We start from the raw sequence: 26,824 nt of genomic DNA, 5'->3' as shown, positions 1-26,824 counted from the left end.
TTCTTGCCACTCTTCCATAAAGGCCAGATTTGTGCAATATACGACTGATTGTTGTCCTATGGACAGAGTCTCCCACCTCAGCTGTAGATCTCTGCAGTTCATCCAGAGTGATCATGGGCCTCTTGGCTGCATCTCTGATCAGTCTTCACCTTGTATGAGCTGAAAGTTTAGAGGGATGGCCAGGTCTTGGTAGATTTGCAGTGGTCTGATACTCCTTCCATTTCAATATTATCGCTTACACAGTGCTCCTTGGGATGTTTAAAGCTTGGGAAATCTTTTTGTATCCAAATCCGGCTTTAAACTTCTTCACAACAGTATCTCGGACCTGCCTGGTGTGTTCCTTATTCTTCATGATGCTCTCTGCGCTTTTAACGGACCTCTGAGACTATCACAGTGCAGGTGCATTTATACGGAGACTTGATTACACACAGGTGGATTGTATTTATCATCATTAGTCATTTAGGTCAACATTGGATCATTCAGAGATCCTCACTGAACTTCTGGAGAGAGTTTGCTGCACTGAAAGGGGCTGAATAATTTTGCACGCCCAATTTTTCAGTTTTTGATTTGTTCAAAAAGTTTGAAATATCCAATAAATGTCGTTCCACTTCATGATTGTGTCCCACTTGTTGTTGATTCTTCACAAAAAAAATACAGTTTTATATCTTTATGTTTGAAGCCTGAAATGTGGCAAAAGGTCGCAAAGTTCAAGGGGGCCGAATACTTTCGCAAGGCACTGTATATCAATGAATTGGCGAGGGCACTAGAAGAGTCTGCAGCACCCGGCATCACCCTACTAGTCAAATGTCTACTGTTTGCTGATGATCTGGTGCTTCTGTCCCCAACCAAGGAGGGCTGACAGCAGCACCTAGATCTTATGTACAGACCTCTCTGGAGAGACCTGGGCCCTGACAGTAAATCTCAGTAAGACAAAAATAATGGTGTTCCAAAAAAGGTCCAGTTGCCAGGACCTCAAATACAAATTCCATCTAGACACCGTTTCCCTAGAGCACACAATAAACGATAGATACCTCGGCATAAACATCAACACCACAGGTTAATTCCACAAAGGTGTGAACGATCTGAGAGACACTTGCCAGTTGGTCATCGCATTCTATGCCATTAAAAGGAACATACAATTTGACATACCAATTAGGATCCTGCCAAAAAACACTTGAATCAGTTATAGAACCCATTGCCCTTTATGGTTGTGAGGTCTGGGGTCCGCTCACCAACCAAGAATTCACTAAATGGAATAAACACCAAATTGAGACTGCATACAGAATTATGCATAAATATTCACAGTGTACAACGTAGAACAACAAATAATGCATGCAGAGCAGAATTAGGCCGATACTCGCTAATTATCAAAATCCAGAAAAGAGCAGTTAAATTCTACAACCACCTAAAAGGAAGCGATGCCCACACATTCCATAACAAAGCCATCACCTACAGAGAGATGAACCTGGAGAAGAGTCCCCTAAGCAAGCTGGTCCTGGGGCTCTGTTCACAAACACAAACACACCCTACAGAGCCCCAGGACAACAGCACAATTAGACCCAACCAAATCATGAGAAAACAAAAAGATAATTACTTGACACATTGGAAAGAATTAACAAAAATAGTAGCCTATGTGCCCACTGCCCACAAAAGGAGGTGGAAACTGAGCTGCACTTCCTAACCTCCTGCCCAATGTATGACCGTATTAGAGACACATATTTTCATCAGATTACACAGACCCACAAATAATTTGAAAACAAATCCAACTTTGATAAACTCCCATATCTACTGGGTGAAATACCACAGTGTGACATCACAGCAGCAAGATTTGTGACCTGTTGCCACAAGAAAAGGGCAACCAGTGAAGAACAAACACCATTGTAAATACAACCTATATTTATGTTTATTTATTTTCCCTTTTGTACTTTAACTATTTGCACATTGTTACAATGCTTTGTATAGCCATAATATGACATTTGAAATGTCTCTATTCTTTCAGGACAGACAGACTGAGTGACAGACTGAGTGACAGACTGAGTGACAGACTGAGTGACAGACTGAGTGACAGACTGAGTGACAGACTGAGTGACAGACTGAGTGACAGACTGAGTGACAGACTGAGTGACAGACTGAGTGACAGACTGAGTGACAGACTGAGTGACAGACTGAGTGACAGACTGAGTGACAGACTGAGTGACAGACTGAGTGACTGACTGAGTGACTGACTGAGTGACTGACTGAGTGACTGACTGAGTGACTGACTGAGTGACAGACTGAGCGAGCCCTGCTGAGATCCCAAATAGCCACACCCTGAACTCTAGCTCATTTGTCTATTTGCTCATGCCATTTACATTACAAAATACACTACAAAAACACTATAATTAGCTTTTTCTTACAGAGAAAATAAAAACCATGCATTTTGAAGATTTGTATTTGGTTGCACTTGATTGGTTGATTTCTATTTCTGCATTTGAAAGTAGGCATAACTGTGCTCGCTGTAACCAGTAGCAATTAATGAGATAAACAGCAGAGGGCGCTCTAGGACATTACTTCAGTTGCCTCAATGTCTACCACAGCTTTATATTGTAAACCTGCTTTCCTTTACCTCTGTTGTCTTTGCACAATGTTGTACTAAATGAATGATTTGACATGTTAACGCATTGGTGTGCTGTAGTACGCACGTACAGGTGGGCACCTTATAACACACCTGAAGGATATGCTGGAAGCCATGTAATAGCGTCAATGAAGTCCACTGCTGAGTCCCATACACAACATATTAGATGCTTTTTGGGGATCTGGGTCACTCAATTCAGAGGTGTGTGGGGAAGAGAGAGGCCACAAGGAGTATATGTGTTCTCCTCTCCCTCCATTCAAACTCTGACTCTGCTCTGACTCCATCCCTAGCTCTGACTCCATCCCTAGCCCCGACTCCATCCCTAGCCCCGACTCCATCCCTAGCTCTGACTCCATCCCTAGCCCCGACTCCATCCCTAGCCCCGACTCCATCCCTAGCCCCGACTCCATCCCTAGCCCCGACTCCATCCCTAGCCCCGACTCCATCCCTAGCCCCGACTCCATCCCTAGCCCCGACTCCATCTCCAGCTCTGACTCCATCCCTAGCCCCGACTCCATCCCTAGCCCCGACTCCATCCCTAGCCCCGACTCCATCCCTAGCCCCGACTCCATCCCTAGCCCCGACTCCATCCCCCGACTCCATCCCTAGCCCCGACTCCATCCCTAGCTCCGACTCCATCCCAAGCCCCGACTCCATCCCTAGCCCCGACTCCATCTCTAGCCCCGACTACATCCCAAGCCCCGACTCCATCCCTAGCCCCGACTCCATCCATAGCCCTGACTCCATCCCTAGCCCCGACTCCATCCCTAGCCCCGACTCCATCCCTAGCCCCGACTCCATCCCTAGCCCCGAGTCCATCCCTAGCCCCGACTCCATCCCTAGCCCCGACTCCATCTCCAGCTCCGACTCCATCCCAAGCCCCGACTCCATCCCTAGCCCCGACTCCATCTCCAGCTCTGACTCCATCCCTAGCCCCGACTCCATCCCTAGCCCCGACTCCATCCCTATCCCCGACTCCATCCCTATCCCCGACTCCATCCCTAGCCCCGACTCCATCCCTAGCCCCGACTCCATCCCTAGCCCCGACTCCATCCCTAGCCCCGACTCCATCCCTAGCCCCGACTCCATCCCTAGCCCCGACTCCATCCCAAGCCCCGACTCCATCCCTAGCCCCGACTCCATCCCTAGCCCCGACTCCATCCCTAGCCCCGACTCCATCCCTAGCCCCGACTCCATCTCCAGCTCTGACTCCATCCCTAGCCCCGACTCCATCCCTAGCCCCGACTCCATTTCCAGCTCTGACTCCATCCCTAGCCCCGACTCCATCTCCAGCTCTGACTCTATCCCTAGCCCCGACTCCATCTCCAGCTCTGACTCTATCCCTAGCCCCGACTCCATCTCTAGCCCCGACTCCATCCCTAGCCCCGACTCCATCTCTAGCCCCGACTCCATCCCTAGCCCCGACTCCATCTCCAGCTCTGACTCCATCCCTAGCCCCGACTCCATCCCTAGCCCCGACTCCATCTCCAGCCCTGACTCCATCCCTAGCCCCGACTCCATCCCAAGCCCCGACTCCATCCCAAGCCCCGACTCCATCCCTAGGCCCGACTCCATCCCTAGGCCCGACTCCATCCCTAGCCCCGACTCCATCCCTAGCCCCGACTCCATCCCTAGCCCCGACTCCATCCCTAGCCTCGACTCCATCTCCAGCTCTGACTCCATCCCATGCCCCGACTCCATCCCTAGCCCCGACTCCATCCCTAGCCCCGACTCCATCTCCAGCTCTGACTCCATCCCTAGCCCCGACTCCATCTCCAGCTCTGACTCCATCCCTAGCCCCGACTCCATCTCCAGCTCTGAATCCATCCCTAGCCCCGACTCCATCCCTAGCCCCGACTCCATCTCCAGCTCTGACTCCATCCCTAGCCCCGACTCCATCCCTAGCCCCGACTCCATCCCTAGCCCCGACTCCATCTCTAGCCCCGACTCCATCCCTAGCCCCGACTCCATCTCCAGCTCTGACTCCATCCCTACCCCGACTCCATCCCTACCCCGTCTCCATCCCTAGCCCCGACTCCATCTCCAGCTCCGACTCCATCCCTAGCCCCGACTCCATCCCTAGCCCCGACTCCATCTCTAGCCCTGACTCCATCCCTAGCCCTGACTCCATCCCTAGCCCCGACTCCATCCCTAGCCCCGACTCCATCTCTAGCCCCGACTCCATCCCTAGCCCCGACTCCATCCCTAGCCCCGACTCCATCCCTAGCCCCGACTCCATCTCCAGCTCTGACTCCATCCCTAGCCCTAACTCCAGCTCTGAATCCATCCCTAGCTCTGACTCCAGCTCTGAATCCATCCCTAGCCCCGACTCCATCCCTAGCCCCGACTCCATCCCTAGCCCCGACTCCATCCCTAGCCCCGACTCCATCCCTAGCCCCGACTCCATCCCTAGCCCCGACTCCATCTCTAGCCCCGACTCCATCCCTAGCCCCGACTCCATCTCTAGCCCCGACTCCATCTCTAGCCCAGACTCCATCCCTAGCCCCGACTCCATCTCCAGCTCTGACTCCATCCCTAGCCCCGACTCCATCCCTAGCCCCGACTCCATCTCCAGCCCCGACTCCATCCCTAGCCCCGACTCCATCCCAAGCCCCGACTCCATCCCTAGGCCCGACTCCATCCCTAGGCCCGACTCCATCCCTAGCCCCGACTCCATCCCTAGCACCGACTCCATCCCTAGCCTCGACTCCATCTCCAGCTCTGACTCCATCCCAAGCCCCGACTCCATCCCTAGCCCCGACTCCATCCCTAGCCCCGACTCCATCTCCAGCTCTGCCTCCATCCCTAGCCCCGACTCCATCTCCAGCTCTGACTCCATCCCTAGCCCCGACTCCATCTCCAGCTCTGAATCCATCCCTAGCCCCGACTCCATCCCTAGCCCCGACTCCATCTCCAGCTCTGACTCCATCCCTAGCCCCGACTCCATCCCTAGCCCCGACTCCATCCCTAGCCCCGACTCCATCTCTAGCCCCGACTCCATCCCTAGCCCCGACTCCATCTCCAGCTCTGACTCCATCCCTACCCCGACTCCATCCCTACCCCGACTCCATCCCTAGCCCCGACTCCATCTCCAGCTCCGACTCCATCCCAAGCCCCGACTCCATCCCTAGCCCCGACTCCATCTCTAGCCCTGACTCCATCCCTAGCCCTGACTCCATCCCTAGCCCCGACTCCATCCCTAGCCCCGACTCCATCTCCAGCTCTGACTCCATCCCATGCCCCGACTCCATCCCTAGCCCCCGACTCCATCTCTAGCCCCGACATCATCTCCAGCTCTGACTCCATCCCAAGCCCCGACTCCATCCCTAGCCCCGACTCCATCCCTAGCCCCGACTCCATCCCTAGCCCCGACTCCATCCCTAGCCCCGACTCCATCCCAAGCCCCGACTCCATCCATAGCCCCGACTCCATCTCCAGCTCTGACTCTATCCCTAGCCCCGACTCCATCTCCAGCTCTGAATCCATCCCTAGCCCCGACTCCATCCCTAGCCCCGACTCCATCCCTAGCCCCGACTCCATCTCTAGCCCCGACTCCATCCCTAGCCCCGACTCCATCTCCAGCTCTGACTCCATCCCTACCCCGTCTCCATCCCTACCCCGACTCCATCCCTAGCCCCGACTCCATCCCTAGCCCCGACTCCATCTCTAGCCCCGACTCCATCTCTAGCCCTGACTCCATCTCTAGCCCTGACTCCATCCCTAGCCCCGACTCCATCCCTAGCCCCGACTCCATCTCCAGCTCTGACTCCATCCCATGCCCCGACTCCATCCCTAGCCCCGACTCCATCTCTAGCCCCGACTCCATCTCCAGCTCTGACTCCATCCCAAGCCCCGACTCCATCCCTAGCCCCGACTCCATCCCTAGCCCCGACTCCATCCCTAGCCCCGACTCCATCCCAAGCCCCGACTCCATCCCTAGCCCCGACTCCATCCCTAGCCCCGACTCCATCCCTAGCCCCGACTCCATCCCTAGCCCCGACTCCATCCCTAGCCCCGACTCCATCCCTAGCCCCGACTCCATCTCCAGCTCTGACTCCATCCATAGCCCTAACTCCAGCTCTGAATCCATCCCTAGCTCTGACTCCAGCTCTGAATCCATCCCTAGCCCCGACTCCATCCCTAGCCCCGACTCCATCCCTAGCCCCGACTCCATCCCTAGCCCCGACTCCATCCCTAGCCCCGACTCCATCCCTAGCCCCGACTCCATCTCTAGCCCCGACTCCATCCCTAGCCCCGACTCCATCTCTAGCCCCGACTCCATCCCTAGCCCCGACTCCATCTCCAGCTCTGACTCCATCCCTAGCCCCGACTCCATCCCTAGCCCCGACTCCATCCCTAGCCCCGACTCCATCCCAAGCCCCGACTCCATCCCTAGGCCCGACTCCATCCCTAGGCCCGACTCCATCCCTAGCCCCGACTCCATCCCTAGCCCCGACTCCATCCCTAGCCCCGACTCCATCTCCAGCTCTGACTCCATCCCAAGCCCCGACTCCATCCCTAGCCCCGACTCCATCCCTAGCCCCGACTCCATCTCCAGCTCTGACTCCATCCCTAGCCCCGACTCCATCTCCAGCTCTGACTCCATCCCTAGCCCCGACTCCATCTCCAGCTCTGACTCCATCCCTAGCCCCGACTCCATCTCCAGCTCTGACTCCATCCCTAGCCCCGACTCCATCTCCAGCTCTGACTCCATCCCTAGCCCCGACTCCATCTCCAGCTCTGAATCCATCCCTAGCCCCGACTCCATCCCTAGCCCCGACTCCATCTCCAGCTCTGACTCCATCCCTAGCCCCGACTCCATCTCCAGCTCTGACTCCATCCCTAGCCCCGACTCCATCCCTAGCCCCGACTCCATCCCTAGCCCCGACTCCATCCCTAGCCCCGACTCCATCCCTAGCCCCGACTCCATCTCTAGCCCCGACTCCATCCCTAGCCCCGACTCCATCTCTAGCCCCGACTCCATCCCTAGCCCCGACTCCATCTCTAGCCCCGACTCCATCCCTAGCCCCGACTCCATCTCCAGCTCTGACTCCATCCCTACCCCGACTCCATCCCTAGCCCCGACTCCATCTCCAGCTCTGAATCCATCCCAAGCCCCGACTCCATCCCTTGCCCCGACTCCATCTCTAGCCCCGACTCCATCCCTATCCCTGACTCCATCCCTAGCCCCGACTCCATCCCTAGCCCCGACTCCATCTCCAGCTCTGACTCCATCCCATGCCCCGACTCCATCCCTAGCCCCGACTCCATCTCTAGCCCCGACTCCATCTCCAGCTCTGACTCCATCCCTAGCCCCGACTCCATCCCTAGCCCCGACTCCATCCCTAGCCCCGACTCCATCCCTAGCCCCGACTCCATCCCTAGCCCCGACTCCATCTCCAGCTCTGACTCCATCCCAAGCCCCGACTCCATCCCTAGCCCCGACTCCATCTCTAGCCCCGACTCCATCCCTAGCCCCGACTCCATCCCTAGCCCCGACTCCATCCCTAGCCCCGACTCCATCCCTAGCCCCGAGTCCATCCCTAGCCCCGACTCCATCCCTAGCCCCGACTCCATCCCTAGCCCCGACTCCATCCCTAGCCCCAACTCCATCTCTAGCCCCGACTCCATCCCTAGCCCCGACTCCATCCCTAGCCCCGACTCCATCCCTAGCCCCAACTCCATCCCTAGCCCCGACTCCATCCCTAGCCCCGACTCCATCCCTAGCTCTGACTCCATCTCTAGCCCTGACTCCATCCCTAGCCCCGACTCCATCCCTAGCCCCGACTCCATCCCAAGCCCCGACTCCATCCCAAGCCCCGACTCCATCCCAAGCCCCGACTCCATCCCTAGCCCCGACTCCATCCCTAGCCCCGACTCCATCCCTAGCCCCGACTCCATCTCTAGCCCCGACTACATCCCAAGCCCCGACTCCATCCCTAGCCCCGACTCCATCCCTAGCCCCGACTCCATCCCCAGCTCTGACTCCATCCCAAGCCCCGACTCCATCCCTAGCCCCGACTCCATCCCTAGCCCCGACTCCATCTCCAGCTCTGACTCCATCCCTAGCCCCGACTCCATCTCCAGCTCTGACTCCATCCCTAGCCCCGACTCCATCTCCAGCTCTGAATCCATCCCTAGCCCCGACTCCATCCCTAGCCCCGACTCCATCCCTAGCCCCGACTCCATCTCCAGCTCTGACTCCATCCCTAGCCCCCGACTCCATCTCCAGCTCTGACTCCATCCCTAGCCCCGACTCCATCTCCAGCTCTGAATCCATCCCTAGCCCCGACTCCATCCCTAGCCCCGACTCCATCCCTAGCCCCGACTCCATCCCTAGCCCCGACTCCATCCCTAGCCCCGACTCCATCCCTAGCCCCGACTCCATCCCTAGCCCCGACTCCATCCCTAGCCCCGACTCCATCCCTAGCCCCGACTCCATCCCTAGCCCCGACTCCATCTCCAGCTCTGACTCCATCCCTACCCCGACTCCATCCCTACCCCGACTCCATCCCTACCCCGACTCCATCCCTAGCCCCGACTCCATCCCTAGCCCCGACTCCATCCCTAGCCCCGACTCCATCCCTAGCCCCGACTCCATCCCTAGCCCCGACTCCATCCCTAGCCCCGACTCCATCCCTAGCCCCGACTCCATCCCTAGCCCCGACTCCATCCCTAGCCCCGACTCCATCCCTAGCCCCGACTCCATCCCTAGCCCCGACTCCATCCCTTGCCCCGACTCCATCTCTAGCCCCGACTCCATCCCTAGCCCCGACTCCATCTCCAGCTCTGACTCCATCCCTAGCCCCGACTCCATCCCTAGCCCCGACTCCATCCCTAGCCCCGACTCCATCCCTAGCCCCGACTCCATCCCTAGCCCCGACTCCATCTCCAGCTCCGACTCCATCCCTAGCCCTGACTCCATCCCTAGCCCTGACTCCAACCCTAGCCCCGACTCCATCCCTAGCCCGACTCCATCTCCAGCTCTGACTCCATCCCTAGCCCTGACTCCATCCCTAGCCCCGACTCCATCCCTAGCCCCGACTCCATCCCTAGCCCGACTCCATCCCTAGCCCCGACTCCATCTCCAGCTCTGACTCCATCCCTAGCCCCGACTCCATCCCTAGCCCCGACTCCATCCCTATCCCCGACTCCATCCCTAGCCCCGACTCCATCCCTAGCCCCGACTCCATCCCTAGCCCCGACTCCATCCCTAGCCCCGACCCCATCCCTAGCCCCGACTCCATCCCTAGCCCCGACTCCATCTCCAGCTCTGACTCCATCCCTAGCCCCGACTCCATCTCCAGCTCTGAATCCATCCCTAGCCCCGACTCCATCCCTAGCCCCGACTCCATCTCCAGCTCTGACTCCATCCCTAGCCCCGACTCCATCTCCAGCTCTGACTCCATCCCTAGCCCCGACTCCATCTCCAGCTCTGAATCCATCCCTAGCCCCGACTCCATCCCTAGCCCCGACTCCATCCCTAGCCCCGACTCCATCCCTAGCCCCGACTCCATCCCTAGCCCCGACTCCATCCCTAGCCCCGACTCCATCCCTAGCCCCGACTCCATCTCTAGCCCCGACTCCATCCCTAGCCCCGACTCCATCTCCAGCTCTGACTCCATCCCTACCCCGACTCCATCCCTACCCCGACTCCATCCCTAGCCCCGACTCCATCTCCAGCTCCGACTCCATCCCAAGCCCCGACTCCATCCCTAGCCCCGACTCCATCCCAAGCCCCGACTCCATCCCAAGCCCCGACTCCATCCCTAGCCCCGACTCCATCCCTAGCCCCGACTCCATCCCAAGCCCCGACTCCATCCCTAGCCCCGACTCCATCCCTAGCCCCGACTCCATCCCTAGCCCCGACTCCATCCCTAGCCCCGACTCCATCCCTAGCCCCGACTCCATCCCTAGCCCCGACTCCATCTCCAGCTCTGACTCCATCCCTAGCCCCGACTCCATCCCTAGCCCCGACTCCATCCCTAGCCCCGACTCCATCCCAAGCCCCGACTCCATCCCAAGCCCCGACTCCATCCCTAGCCCCGACTCCATCCCTAGCCCCGACTCCATCCCAAGCCCCGACTCCATCCCTAGCCCCGACTCCATCCCTAGCCCCGACTCCATCCCTAGCCCCGACTCCATCTCCAGCTCTGACTCCATCCCTAGCCCCGACTCCATCCCTAGCCCCGACTCCATCTCCAGCTCTGACTCCATCCCTAGCCCCGACTCCATCTCCAGCTCTGACTCCATCCCTAGCCCCGACTCCATCTCCAGCTCTGACTCCATCCCTAGCCCCGACTCCATCTCCAGCTCTGAATCCATCCCTAGCCCCGACTCCATCCCTAGCCCCGACTCCATCTCCAGCTCTGACTCCATCCCTAGCCCCGACTCCATCTCCAGCTCTGACTCCATCCCTAGCCCCGACTCCATCTCCAGCTCTGAATCCATCCCTAGCCCCGACTCCATCCCTAGCCCCGACTCCATCCCTAGCCCCGACTCCATCCCTAGCCCCGACTCCATCCCTAGCCCCGACTCCATCCCTAGCCCCGACTCCATCCCTAGCCCCGACTCCATCTCTAGCCCCGACTCCATCTCCAGCTCTCACTCCATCCCTACCCCGACTCCATCCCTACCCCGACTCCATCCCTAGCCCCGACTCCATCCCTAGCCCCGACTCCATCCCTAGCCCCGACTCCATCTCTAGCCCCGACTCCATCTCCAGCTCTGACTCCATCCCTACCCCGACTCCATCCCTACCCCGACTCCATCCCTAGCCCCGACTCCATCTCCAGCTCCGACTCCATCCCAAGCCCCGACTCCATCCCTAGCCCCGACTCCATCTCTAGCCCTGACTCCATCCCTAGCCCCGACTCCATCCCTAGCCCCGACTCCATCCCTAGCCCCGACTCCATCTCCAGCTCTGACTCCATCCCATGCCCCGACTCCATCCCTAGCCCCGACTCCATCTCTAGCCCCGACTCCATCTCCAGCTCTGACTCCATCCCAAGCCCCGACTCCATCCCTAGCCCCGACTCCATCCCTAGCCCCGACTCCATCCCTAGCCCCGACTCCATCTCCAGCTCTGACTCCATCCCAAGCCCCGACTCCATCCCTAGCCCCGACTCCATCCCTAGCCCCGACTCCATCCCTAGCCCCGACTCCATCCCTAGCCCCGACTCCATCCCTAGCCCCGACTCCATCCCTAGCCCCGACTCCATCCCTAGCCCCGACTCCATCTCTAGCCCCGACTCCATCCCTAGCCCCGACTCCATCCCTAGCCCCGACTCCATCTCCAGCTCTGACTCCATCTCCAGCTCTGACTCCATCCCTACCCCGACTCCATCCCTACCCCGACTCCATCCCTAGCCCCGACTCCATCTCCAGCTCCGACTCCATCCCAAGCCCCGACTCCATCCCTAGCCCCGACTCCATCTCTAGCCCTGACTCCATCCCTAGCCCCGACTCCATCCCTAGCCCCGACTCCATCCCTAGCCCCGACTCCATCTCCAGCTCTGACTCCATCCCATGCCCCGACTCCATCCCTAGCCCCGACTCCATCTCTAGCCCCGACTCCATCTCCAGCTCTGACTCCATCCCAAGCCCCGACTCCATCCCTAGCCCCGACTCCATCCCTAGCCCCGACTCCATCTCCAGCTCTGACTCCATCCCAAGCCCCGACTCCATCCCTAGCCCCGACTCCATCTCTAGCCCCGACTCCATCCCTAGCCCCGACTCCATCCCTAGCCCCGACTCCATCCCTAGCCCCGACTCCATCCCTAGCCCCGACTCCATCCCTAGCCCCGACTCCATCTCCAGCTCTGACTCCATCCCTAGCCCTAACTCCAGCTCTGAATCCATCCCTAGCTCTGACTCCAGCTCTGAATCCATCCCTAGCCCCGACTCCATCCCTAGCCCCGACTCCATCCCTAGCCCCGACTCCATCCCTAGCCCCGACTCCATCCCTAGCCCCGACTCCATCCCTAGCCCCGACTCTATCCCTAGCCCCGACTCCATCTCTAGCCCCGACTCCATCCCTAGCCCCGACTCCATCTCTAGCCCCGACTCCATCCCTAGCCCCGACTCCATCTCCAGCTCTGACTCCATCCCTAGCCCCGACTCCATCCCTAGCCCCGACTCCATCCCAAGCCCCGACTCCATCCCTAGGCCCGACTCCATCCCTAGGCCCGACTCCATCCCTAGGCCCGACTCCATCCCTAGGCCCGACTCCATCCCTAGGCCCGACTCCATCCCTAGCCCCGACTCCATCCCTAGCCTCGACTCCATCTCCAGCTCTGACTCCATCCCAAGCCCCGACTTCATCCCTAGCCCCGACTCCATCCCTAGCCCCGACTCCATCTCCAGCTCTGACTCCATCCCTAGCCCCGACTCCATCTCCAGCTCTGACTCCATCCCTAGCCCCGACTCCATCTCCAGCTCCGACTCCATCCCTAGCCCCGACTCCATCCCTAGCCCCGACTCCATCTCCAGCTCTGACTCCATCCCTAGCCCCGACTCCATCCCTAGCCCCGACTCCATCCCTAGCCCCGACTCCATCCCTAGCCCCGACTCCATCCCTAGCCCCGACTCCATCCCTAGCCCCGACTCCATCTCCAGCTCTGACTCCATCCCAAGCCCCGACTCCATCCCTAGCCCAGACTCCATCCCTAGCCCCGACTCCATCCCTAGCCCAGACTCCATCCCTAGCCCCGACTCCATCTCCAGCTCTGACTCCATCCCTAGCCCCGACTCCATCTCCAGCTCTGACTCCATCCCTAGCCCCGACTCCATCTCCAGCTCTGAATCCATCCCTAGCCCCGACTCCATCCCTAGCCCCGACTCCATCTCCAGCTCTGACTCCATCCCTAGCCCCGACTCCATCTCCAGCTCTGACTCCATCCCTAGCCCCGACTCCATCTCCAGCTCTGAATCCATCCCTAGCCCCGACTCCATCCCTAGCCCCGACTCCATCCCTAGCCCCGACTCCATCCCTAGCCCCGACTCCATCCCTAGCCCCGACTCCATCTCCAGCTCTGACTCCATCCCTACCCCGACTCCATCCCTAGCCCCGACTCCATCTCCAGCTCTGACTCCATCCCAAGCCCCGACTCCATCCCTTGCCCCGACTCCATCTCTAGCCCCGACTCCATCCCTAGCCCTGACTCCATCCCTAGCCCCGACTCCATCCCTAGCCCCGACTCCATCTCCAGCTCTGACTCCATCCCATGCCCCGACTCCATCCCTAGCCCCGACTCCATCTCTAGCCCCGACTCCATCTCTAGCCCCGACTCCATCTCCAGCTCTGACTCCATCCCTAGCCCTGACTCCATCCCTAGCCCCGACTCCATCCCTAGCCCCGACTCCATCCCTAGCCCCGACTCCATCCCTAGCCCCGACTCCATCTCCAGCTCTGAATCCATCCCTAGCCCCGACTCCATCCCTAGCCCCGACTCCATCCCTAGCCCCGACTCCATCCCTAGCCCCGACTCCATCCCTAGCCCCGACTCCATCTCTAGCCCCGACTCCATCCCTAGCCCCGACTCCATCTCCAGCTCTGACTCCATCCCTACCCCGACTCCATCCCTACCCCGACTCCATCCCTAGCCCCGACTCCATCTCCAGCTCCGACTCCATCCCAAGCCCCGACTCCATCCCTAGCCCCGACTCCATCTCTAGCCCTGACTCCATCCCTAGCCCCGACTCCATCCCTAGCCCCGACTCCATCTCCAGCTCTGACTCCATCCCATGCCCCGACTCCATCCCTAGCCCCGACTCCATCTCTAGCCCCGACTCCATCTCCAGCTCTGACTCCATCCCAAGCCCCGACTCCATCCCTAGCCCCGACTCCATCCCTAGCCCCGACTCCATCCCTAGCCCCGACTCCATCTCCAGCTCTGACTCCATCCCAAGCCCCGACTCCATCCCTAGCCCCGACTCCATCTCTAGCCCCGACTCCATCCCTAGCCCCGACTCCATCCCTAGCCCTAACTCCAGCTCTGAATCCATCCCTAGCTCTGACTCCAGCTCTGAATCCATCCCTAGCCCCGACTCCATCCCTAGCCCCGACTCCATCCCTAGCCCCGACTCCATCCCTAGCCCCGACTCCATCCCTAGCCCCGACTCCATCCCTAGCCCCGACTCCATCCCTAGCCCCGACTCTATCCCTAGCCCCGACTCCATCTCTAGCCCCGACTCCATCCCTAGCCCCGACTCCATCTCTAGCCCCGACTCCATCCCTAGCCCCGACTCCATCTCCAGCTCTGACTCCATCCCTAGCCCCGACTCCATCTCCAGCTCCGACTCCATCCCTAGCCCAGACTCCATCCCTAGCCCCGACTCCATCTCCAGCTCTGACTCCATCCCTAGCCCCGACTCCATCCCTAGCCCCGACTCCATCCCTAGCCCCGACTCCATTCCTAGCCCACACTCCATCCCTAGCCCCGACTCCATCCCTAGCCCCGACTCCATCCCTAGCCCCGACTCCATCCCTAGCCCCGACTCCATCCCTAGCCCCGACTCCATCCCTAGCCCCGACTCCATCTCTAGCCCCGACTCCATCCCTAGCCCCGACTCCATCTCTAGCCCCGACTCCATCCCTAGCCCCGACTCCATCTCCAGCCCTGACTCCATCCCTAGCCCCGACTCCATCCCTAGCCCCGACTCCATCTCCAGCTCTGACTCCATCCCTAGCCCCGACTCCATCCCTAGCCCCGACTCCATCCCTAGCCCCGACTCCATCCCTAGCCCCGACTCCATCCCTAGCCCCGACTCCATCTCTAGCCCCGACTCCATCCCTAGCCCCAACTCCATCCCTAGCCCCGACTCCATCTCCAGCTCTGACTCCATCCCTACCCCGACTCCATCCCTAGCCCCGACTCCATCTCCAGCTCTGACTCCATCCCAAGCCCCGACTCCATCCCTTGCCCCGACTCCATCTCTAGCCCCGACTCCATCCCTAGCCCCGACTCCATCCCTAGCCCCGACTCCATCCCTAGCCCCGACTCCATCTCCAGCTCTGACTCCATCCCATGCCCCGACTCCATCCCTAGCCCCGACTCCATCTCTAGCCCCGACTCCATCTCTAGCCCCGACTCCATCTCCAGCTCTGACTCCATCCCTAGCCCTGACTCCATCCCTAGCCCTGACTCCATCCCTAGCCCCGACTCCATCCCTAGCCCCGACTCCATCCCTAGCCCCGACTCCATCCCTAGCCCCGACTCCATCTCCAGCTCTGACTCCATCCCTAGCCCCGACTCCATCTCCAGCTCTGACTCCATCCCTAGCCCCGACTCCATCCCTAGCCCTGACTCCATCCCTAGCCCCGACTCCATCCCTAGCCCCGACTCCATCCCTAGCCCCGACTCCATCCCTAGCCCCGACTCCATCCCTAGCCCCGACTCCATCCCTAGCCCCGACTCCATCCCTAGCCCCGACTCCATCCCTAGCCCCGACTCCATCTCCAGCTCTGACTCCATCCCAAGCCCCGACTCCATCCCTAGCCCAGACTCCATCCCTAGCCTCGACTCCATCCCTAGCCCCGACTCCATCCCAAGCCCCGACTCCATCCCTAGCCCCGACTCCATCCCTAGCCCCGACTCCATCTCCAGCTCCGACTCCATCCCTAGCCCCGACTCCATCTCCAGCTCCGACTCCATCCCTAGCCCCGACTCCATCCCTAGCCCCGACTCCATCTCCAGCTCTGACTCCATCCCTAGCCCCGACTCCATCCCTAGCCCCGACTCCATCCCTAGCCTCGACTCCATCCCTAGCCCCGACTCCATCCCTAGCCCCGACTCCATCCCTAGCCCCGACTCCATCCCTAGCCCCGACTCCATCCCTAGCCCCGACTCCATCTCCAGCTCTGACTCCATCCCAAGCCCCGACTCCATCCCTAGCCCAGACTCCATCCCTAGCCCCGACTCCATCCCTAGCCCAGACTCCATCCCTAGCCCCGACTCCATCTCCAGCTCTGACTCCATCCCTAGCCCCGACTCCATCTCCAGCTCTGACTCCATCCCTAGCCCCGACTCCATCTCCAGCTCTGAATCCATCCCTAGCCCCGACTCCATCCCTAGCCCCGACTCCATCTCCAGCTCTGACTCCATCCCTAGCCCCGACTCCATCTCCAGCTCTGACTCCATCCCTAGCCCCGACTCCATCTCCAGCTCTGAATCCATCCCTAGCCCCGACTCCATCCCTAGCCCCGACTCCATCCCTAGCCCCGACTCCATCCCTAGCCCCGACTCCATCCCTAGCCCCGACTCCATCCCTAGCCCCGACTCCATCTCCAGCTCTGACTCCATCCCTACCCCGACTCCATCCCTAGCCCCGACTCCATCTCCAGCTCTGACTCCATCCCAAGCCCCGACTCCATCCCTTGCCCCGACTCCATCTCTAGCCCCGACTCCATCCCTAGCCCTGACTCCATCCCTAGCCCCGACTCCATCCCTAGCCCCGACTCCATCTCCAGCTCTGACTCCATCCCATGCCCCGACTCCATCCCTAGCCCCTACTCCATCTCTAGCCCCGACTCCATCTCTAGCCCCGACTCCATCTCCAGCTCTGACTCCATCCCTAGCCCTGACTCCATCCCTAGCCCCGACTCCATCCCTAGCCCCGACTCCATCCCTAGCCCCGACTCCATCCCTAGCCCCGACTCCATCTCCAGCTCTGACTCCATCCCTAGCCCCGACTCCATCCCTAGCCCCGACTCCATCCCTAGCCCCGACTCCATCCCTAGCCCCGACTCCATCCCTAGCCCCGACTCCATCCCTAGCCCCGACTCCATCCCTAGCCCCGACTCCATCCCTATCCCCGACTCCACCCCTATCCCCGACTCCATCCCTAGCCCCGACTCCATCTCCAGCTCTGACTCCATCCCAAGCCCCGACTCCATCCCTAGCCCAGACTCCATCCCTAGCCCCGACTCCATCCCTAGCCCCGACTCCATCCCTAGCCCCGACTCCATCCCTAGCCCAGACTCCATCCCTAGCCCCGACTCCATCCCTAGCCCCGACTCCATCCCTAGCCCCGACTCCATCCCTAGCCCCGACTCCATCCCTAGCCCCGACTCCATCCCTAGCCCCGACTCCATCTCTAGCCCCGACTCCATCCCTAGCCCCGACTCCATCTCTAGCCCCGACTCCATCCCTAGCCCCGACTCCATCTCCAGCCCTGACTTCATCCCTAGCCCCGACTCCATCCCTAGCCCCGACTCCATCTCCAGCTCTGACTCCATCCCTAGCCCCGACTCCATCCCTAGCCCCGACTCCATCCCTAGCCCCGACTCCATCCCTAGCCCCGACTCCATCCCTAGCCCCGACTCCATCTCTAGCCCCGACTCCATCCCTAGCCCCGACTCCATCCCTAGCCCCGACTCCATCTCCAGCTCTGACTCCATCCCTACCCCGACTCCATCCCTAGCCCCGACTCCATCTCCAGCTCTGACTCCATCCCAAGCCCCGACTCCATCCCTTGCCCCGACTCCATCTCTAGCCCCGACTCCATCCCTAGCCCCGACTCCATCCCTAGCCTCGACTCCATCCCTAGCCCCGACTCCATCTCCAGCTCTGACTCCATCCCATGCCCCGACTCCATCCCTAGCCCCGACTCCATCTCTAGCCCCGACTCCATCTCCAGCTCTGACTCCATCCCTAGCCCTGACTCCATCCCTAGCCCCGACTCCATCCCTAGCCCCGACTCCATCCCTAGCCCCGACTCCATCCCTAGCCCCGACTCCATCCCTAGCCCCGACTCCATCTCCAGCTCTGACTCCATCCCTAGCCCTGACTCCATCCCTAGCCCCGACTCCATCCCTAGCCCCGACTCCATCCCTAGCCCCGACTCCATCCCTAGCCCCGACTCCATCCCTAGCCCCGACTCCATCCCTAGCCCCGACTCCATCCCTAGCCCCGACTCCATCCCTAGCCCCGACTCCATCTCCAGCTCTGACTCCATCCCAAGCCCCGACTCCATCCCTAGCCCAGACTCCATCCCTAGCCCCGACTCCATCCCTAGCCCCGACTCCATCCCAAGCCCCGACTCCATCCCTAGCCCCGACTCCATCCCTAGCCCCGACTCCATCTCCAGCTCTGACTCCATCCCTAGCCCCGACTCCATCTCCAGCTCTGACTCCATCCCTAGCCCCGACTCCATCTCCAGCTCCGACTCCATCCCTAGCCCCGACTCCATCCCTAGCCCCGACTCCATCTCCAGCTCTGACTCCATCCCTAGCCCCGACTCCATCCCTAGCCCCGACTCCATCCCTAGCCCCGACTCCATCCCTACCCCGACTCCATCCCTAGCCCCGACTCCATCCCTAGCCCCGACTCCATCTCCAGCTCTGACTCCATCCCTAGCCCCGACTCCATCTCCAGCTCTGAATCCATCCCTAGCCCCGACTCCATCCCTAGCCCCGACTCCATCTCCAGCTCTGACTCCATCCCTAGCCCCGACTCCATCTCCAGCTCTGACTCCATCCCTAGCCCCGACTCCATCCCTAGCCCCGACTCCATCCCTAGCCCCGACTCCATCCCTAGCCCCGACTCCATCTCTAGCCCCGACTCCATCCCTAGCCCCGACTCCATCTCTAGCCCCGACTCCATCCCTAGCCCCGACTCCATCTCCAGCCCCGACTCCATCCCTAGCCCCGACTCCATCCCTAGCCCCGACTCCATCTCCAGCTCTGACTCCATCCCTAGCCCCGACTCCATCCCTAGCCCCGACTCCATCCCTAGCCCCGACTCCATCCCTAGCCCCGACTCCATCCCTAGCCCCAACTCCATCCCTAGCCCCGACTCCATCTCCAGCTCTGACTCCATCCCTACCCCGACTCCATCCCTAGCCCCGACTCCATCTCCAGCTCTGACTCCATCCCAAGCCCCGACTCCATCCCTTGCCCCGACTCCATCTCTAGCCCCGACTCCATCCCTAGCCCCGACTCCATCCCTAGCCCCGACTCCATCCCTAGCCCCGACTCCATCCCTAGCCCCGACTCCATCCCTAGCCCCGACTCCATCCCTAGCCCCGACTCCATCTCCAGCTCTGACTCCATCCCAAGCCCCGACTCCATCCCTAGCCCAGACTCCATCCCTAGCCTCGACTCCATCCCTAGCCCCGACTCCATCCCAAGCCCCGACTCCATCCCTAGCCCCGACTCCATCCCTAGCCCCGACTCCATCTCCAGCTCTGACTCCATCCCTAGCCCCGACTCCATCTCCAGCTCCGACTCCATCCCTAGCCCCGACTCCATCCCTAGCCCCGACTCCATCTCCAGCTCCGACTCCATCCCTAGCCCCGACTCCATCCCTAGCCCCGACTCCATCCCTAGCCCCGACTCCATCCCTAGCCCCGACTCCATCCCTAGCCCCGACTCCATCCCTAGCCCCGACTCCATCTCCAGCTCTGACTCCATCCCAAGCCCCGACTCCATCCCTAGCCCTGACTCCATCCCTAGCCCCGACTCCATCCCTAGCCCAGACTCCTTCCCTAGCCCCGACTCCATCTCCAGCTCTGACTCCATCCCTAGCCCCGACTCCATCTCCAGCTCTGACTCCATCCCTAGCCCCGACTCCATCTCCAGCTCTGAATCCATCCCTAGCCCCGACTCCATCCCTAGCCCCGACTCCATCCCTAGCCCCGACTCCATCTCCAGCTCTGACTCCATCCCTAGCCCCGACTCCATCTCCAGCTCTGACTCCATCCCTAGCCCCGACTCCATCTCCAGCTCTGAATCCATCCCTAGCCCCGACTCCATCCCTAGCCCCGACTCCATCCCTAGCCCCGACTCCATCCCTAGCCCCGACTCCATCCCTAGCCCCGACTCCATCTCCAGCTCTGACTCCATCCCTACCCCGACTCCATCCCTAGCCCCGACTCCATCTCCAGCTCTGACTCCATCCCAAGCCCCGACTCCATCCCTTGCCCCGACTCCATCTCTAGCCCCGACTCCATCCCTAGCCCTGACTCCATCCCAAGCCCCGACTCCATCCCTAGCCCCGACTCCATCTCCAGCTCTGACTCCATCCCATGCCCCGACTCCATCCCTAGCCCCGACTCCATCTCTAGCCCCGACTCCATCTCTAGCCCCGACTCCATCTCCAGCTCTGACTCCATCCCTAGCCCTGACTCCATCCCTAGCCCCCACTCCATCCCTAGCCCCGACTCCATCCCTAGCCCCGACTCCATCCCTAGCCCCGACTCCATCTCCAGCTCTGACTCCATCCCTAGCCCTGACTCCATCCCTAGCCCCGACTCCATCCCTAGCCCCGACTCCATCCCTAGCCCCGACTCCATCCCTAGCCCCGACTCCATCCCTAGCCCCGACTCCATCCCTAGCCCCGACTCCATCCCTAGCCCCGACTCCATCCCTAGCCCCGACTCCATCCCTAGCCCCGACTCCATCTCCAGCTCTGACTCCATCCCAAGCCCCGACTCCATCCCTAGCCCAGACTCCATCCCTAGCCCCGACTCCATCCCTAGCCCCGACTCCATCCCTAGCCCAGACTCCATCCCTAGCCCCGACTCCATCCCTAGCCCCGACTCCATCCCTAGCCCCGACTCCATCCCTAGCCCCGACTCCATCCCTAGCCCCGACTCCATCTCTAGCCCCGACTCCATCCCTAGCCCCGACTCCATCTCCAGCCCTGACTTCATCCCTAGCCCCGACTCCATCCCTAGCCCCGACTCCATCTCCAGCTCTGACTCCGTCCCTAGCCCCGACTCCATCCCTAGCCCCGACTCCATCCCTAGCCCCGACTCCATCCCTAGCCCCGACTCCATCCCTAGCCCCGACTCCATCCCTAGCCCCGACTCCATCTCTAGCCCCGACTCCATCCCTAGCCCCGACTCCATCCCTAGCCCCGACTCCATCTCCAGCTCTGACTCCATCCCTACCCCGACTCCATCCCTAGCCCCGACTCCATCTCCAGCTCTGACTCCATCCCAAGCCCCGACTCCATCCCTTGCCCCGACTCCATCTCTAGCCCCGACTCCATCCCTAGCCCCGACTCCATCCCTAGCCTCGACTCCATCCCTAGCCCCGACTCCATCTCCAGCTCTGACTCCATCCCTAGCCCCGACTCCATCCCTAGCCCCGACTCCATCTCTAGCCCCGACTCCATCTCTAGCCCCGACTCCATCTCCAGCTCTGACTCCATCCCTAGCCCTGACTCCATCCCTAGCCCCGACTCCATCCCTAGCCCCGACTCCATCCCTAGCCCCGACTCCATCCCTAGCCCCGACTCCATCCCTAGCCCCGACTCCATCTCCAGCTCTGACTCCATCTCCAGCTCTGACTCCATCCCAAGCCCCGACTCCATCCCTTGCCCCGACTCCATCTCCAGCTCTGACTCCATCCCATGCCCCGACTCCATCCCTAGCCCCGACTCCATCTCTAGCCCCGACTCCATCTCTAGCCCCGACTCCATCTCCAGCTCTGACTCCATCCCTAGCCCTGACTCCATCCCTAGCCCCGACTCCATCCCTAGCCCCGACTCCATCCCTAGCCCCGACTCCATCCCTAGCCCCGACTCCATCCCTAGCCCCGACTCCATCCCTAGCCCCGACTCCATCCCTAGCCCCGACTCCATCTCCAGCTCGGACTCCATCCCTAGCCCCGACTCCATCCCTAGCCCCGACTCCATCTCCAGCTCTGACTCCATCCCAAGCCCCGACTCCATCCCTAGCCCAGACTCCATCCCTAGCCCCGACTCCATCCCTAGCCCCGACTCCATCCCAAGCCCCGACTCCATCCCTAGCCCCGACTCCATCCCTAGCCCCGACTCCATCTCCAGCTCTGACTCCATCCCTAGCCCCGACTCCATCTCCAGCTCTGACTCCATCCCTAGCCCCGACTCCATCTCCAGCTCCGACTCCATCCCTAGCCCCGACTCCATCCCTAGCCCCGACTCCATCTCCAGCTCTGACTCCATCCCTAGCCCCGACTCCATCCCTAGCCCCGACTCCATCCCTAGCCCCGACTCCATCCCTAGCCCCGACTCCATCCCTAGCCCCGACTCCATCCCTAGCCCCGACTCCATCCCTAGCCCCGACTCCATCTCCAGCTCTGACTCCATCCCTAGCCCCGACTCCATCTCCAGCTCTGAATCCATCCCTAGCCCCGACTCAATCCCTAGCCCCGACTCCATCTCCAGCTCTGACTCCATCCCTAGCCCCGACTCCATCTCCAGCTCTGACTCCATCCCTAGCCCCGACTCCATCCCTAGCCCCGACTCCATCCCTAGCCCCGACTCCATCCCTAGCCCCGACTCCATCTCTAGCCCCGACTCCATCCCTAGCCCCGACTCCATCTCTAGCCCCGACTCCATCCCTAGCCCCGACTCCATCTCCAGCCCTGACTCCATCCCTAGCCCCGACTCCATCCCTAGCCCCGACTCCATCCCTAGCCCCGACTCCATCCCTAGCCCCGACTCCATCTCCAGCTCTGACTCCATCCCAAGCCCCGACTCCATCCCTAGCCCAGACTCCATCCCTAGCCCCGACTCCATCCCTAGCCCCGACTCCATCCCAAGCCCCGACTCCATCCCTAGCCCCGACTCCATCCCTAGCCCCGACTCCATCTCCAGCTCTGACTCCATCCCTAGCCCCGACTCCATCTCCAGCTCTGACTCCATCCCTAGCCCCGACTCCATCTCCAGCTCCGACTCCATCCCTAGCCCCGACTCCATCTCCAGCTCTGACTCCATCCCTAGCCCCGACTCCATCCCTAGCCCCGACTCCATCCCTAGCCCCGACTCCATCCCTAGCCCCGACTCCATCCCTAGCCCCGACTCCATCCCTAGCCCCGACTCCATCCCTAGCCCCGACTCCATCTCCAGCTCTGACTCCATCCCTAGCCCCGACTCCATCTCCAGCTCTGAATCCATCCCTAGCCCCGACTCCATCCCTAGCCCCGACTCCATCTCCAGCTCTGACTCCATCCCTAGCCCCGACTCCATCTCCAGCTCTGACTCCATCCCTAGCCCCGACTCCATCCCTAGCCCCGACTCCATCCCTAGCCCCGACTCCATCTCTAGCCCCGACTCCATCCCTAGCCCCGACTCCATCTCTAGCCCCGACTCCATCCCTAGCCCCGACTCCATCTCCAGCCCTGACTCCATCCCTAGCCCCGACTCCATCCCTAGCCCCGACTCCATCTCCAGCTCTGACTCCATCCCTAGCCCCGACTCCATCTCCAGCTCTGACTCCATCCCTAGCCCCGACTCCATCCCTAGCCCCGACTCCATCCCTAGCCCCGACTCCATCCCTAGCCCCGACTCCATCCCTAGCCCCGACTCCATCCCTAGCCCCGACTCCATCTCCAGCTCTGACTCCATCCCTACCCCGACTCCATCCCTAGCCCCGACTCCATCTCCAGCTCTGACTCCATCCCAAGCCCCGACTCCATCCCTTGCCCCGACTCCATCTCTAGCCCCGACTCCATCCCTAGCCCCGACTCCATCCCTAGCCCCGACTCCATCCCTAGCCCCGACTCCATCTCCAGCTCTGACTCCATCCCATGCCCCGACTCCATCCCTAGCCCCGACTCCATCTCTAGCCCCGACTCCATCTCTAGCCCCGACTCCATCTCCAGCTCTGACTCCATCCCTAGCCCTGACTCCATCCCTAGCCCTGACTCCATCCCTAGCCCCGACTCCATCCCTAGCCCCGACTCCATCCCTAGCCCCGACTCCATCCCTAGCCCCGACTCCATCTCCAGCTCTGACTCCATCCCTAGCCCAGACTCCATCCCTAGCCCCGACTCCATCCCTAGCCCCGACTCCATCCCTAGCCCAGACTCCATCCCTAGCCCCGACTCCATCCCTAGCCCCGACTCCATCCCTAGCCCCGACTCCATCTCTAGCCCCGACTCCATCCCTAGCCCCGACTCCATCCCTAGCCCCGACTCCATCCCTAGCCCCGACTCCATCCCTAGCCCTGACTCCATCCCTAGCCCCGACTCCATCCCTAGCCCCGACTCCATCCCTAGCCCCGACTCCATCCCTAGCCCTGACTCCATCCCTAGCCCCGACTCCATCTCTAGCCCCGACTCCATCCCTAGCCCCGACTCCATCTCCAGCTCTGACTCCATCCCTAGCCCCGACTCCATCCCTAGCCCCGACTCCATCTCCAGCTCTGACTCCATCCCTAGCCCCGACTCCATCCCTAGCCCCGACTCCATCCCTAGCCCCGACTCCATCCCTAGCCCCGACTCCATCTCTAGCCCTGACTCCATCTCTAGCCCCGACTCCATCCCTAGCCCTGACTCCATCCCTAGCCCCAACTCCATCCCTAGCCCCGACTCCATCTCCAGCTCTGACTCCATCCCATGCCCCGACTCCATCCCTAGCCCCGACTCCATCTCTAGCCCCGACTCCATCTCCAGCTCTGACTCCATCCCAAGCCCCGACTACATCCCTAGCCCCGACTCCATCCCTAGCCCCGACTCCATCTCTAGCCCCGACTCCATCCCAAGCCCCGACTCCATCCCTAGCCCCGACTCCATCCCTAGCCCCGACTCCATCTCTAGCCCCGACTCCATCCCTAGCCCCGACTCCATCCCTAGCCCCGACTCCATCCCTAGCCCCGACTCCATCTCCAGCTCTGACTCCATCCCTAGCCCTAACTCCAGCTCTGAATCCATCCCTAGCTCTGACTCCAGCTCTGAATCCATCCCTAGCCCCGACTCCATCCCTAGCCCCGACTCCATCCCTAGCCTCGACTCCATCCCTAGCCCCGACTCCATCCCTAGCCCCGACTCCATCCCTAGCCCCGCCTCCATCCCTAGCCCCGCCTCCATCCCTAGCCCCGACTCCATCCCTAGCCCCGACTCCATCCCTAGCCCCGACTCCATCCCTAGCCCCGACTCCATCTCCAGCTCTGACTCCATTCCTAGCCCCGACTCCATCCCTAGCCCCGACTCCATCCCTAGCCCCGACTCAATCTCCAGCTCTGACTCCATTCCTAGCCCCGACTCCATCCCTAGCCCCGACTCCATCTCCAGCTCTGACTCCAACCCAAGCCCCGACTCCATCCCTAACCCCGACTCCATCTCTAGCCCCGACTCCATCCCTAGCCCCGACTCCATCCCTAGCCCCGACTCCATCTCCAGCTCTGACTCCATCCCTAGCCCTAACTCCAGCTCTGAATCCATCCCTAGCTCTGACTCCAGCTCTGAATCCATCCCTAGCCCCGACTCCATCCCTAGCCCCGACTCCATCCCTAGCCTCGACTCCATCCCTAGCCCCGACTCCATCCCTAGCCCCGACTCCATCCCTAGCCCCGCCTCCATCCCTAGCCCCGCCTCCATCCCTAGCCCCGACTCCATCCCTAGCCCCAACTCCATCCCTAGCCCCGACTCCATCCCTAGCCCCGACTCCATCTCCAGCTCTGACTCCATCCCTAGCCCTGACTCCATCCCTAGCTCCGACTCCATCCCTAGCCCCGACTCAATCTCCAGCTCTGACTCCATCCCTAGCCCCGACTCCATCCCTAGCCCCGACTCCATCTCCAGCTCTGACTCCAACCCAAGCCCCGACTCCATCCCTAGCCCCGACTCCATCTCTAGCCCCGACTCCATCCCTAGCCCTGACTCCATCCCTAGCCCCGACTCCATCCCTAGCCCCGATTCCAGCTCTGACTCCATCCCAAGCCCCGACTCCATCCCTAGCCCCGACTCCATCCCTAGCCCCGACTCCATCTCTAGCCCCGACTCCATCTCCAGCTCTGACTCCATCCCAAGCCCCAACTCCATCCCTAGCCCCGACTCCATCCCTAGCCCTGACTCCATCTCCAGCTCTGACTCCATCCCTAGCCCTAACTCCAGCTCTGAATCCATCCCTAGCTCTGACTCCAGCTCTGAATCCATCCCTAGCCCCGACTCCATCCCTAGCCCCGACTCCATCCCTAGCCCCGACTCCATCCCTAGCCCCGCCTCCATCCCTAGCCCGACTCCATCCCTAGCCCCGCCTCCATCCCTAGCCCCGACTCCATCCCTAGCCCCGACTCCATCCCTAGCCCCGACTCCATCCCTGACTCCATCTCTAGCCCTGACTCCAGCCCCGACTCCATCCCTAGCCCCGCCTCCATCCCTAGCCCCGACTCCATCCCTAGCCCCGACTCCATCCCTTGCCCCGACTCCATCCCTAGCCCCGACTCCATCCCTAGCCCCGACTCCATCTCTAGCCCTGACTCCAGCCCTGACTCCATCTC

At 61.3% G+C, this 26,824-nt stretch overlaps 1 protein-coding gene across 2 annotated transcripts in view; it reads left to right on the top strand.

The window, feature by feature from the left end:
- The window catches only part of LOC110518815 (tumor protein p63-regulated gene 1-like protein), a 219,374-nt gene that overhangs the window by 155,671 nt on the left and 36,879 nt on the right, over positions 1 to 26,824 (top strand). The gene's annotated exons all lie outside the window — the stretch shown is intronic.

This window comes from Oncorhynchus mykiss, chromosome 1 (genome assembly GCF_057628025.1).
Source record: "Oncorhynchus mykiss isolate SJ-2025 chromosome 1, ASM5762802v1, whole genome shotgun sequence".
In the NCBI taxonomy this organism is placed as follows: Eukaryota; Metazoa; Chordata; class Actinopteri; order Salmoniformes; family Salmonidae; genus Oncorhynchus; species Oncorhynchus mykiss.
Note: the sequence above shows the minus strand (reverse complement) of the source record. Positions and strands in the feature narration are given on the sequence as shown.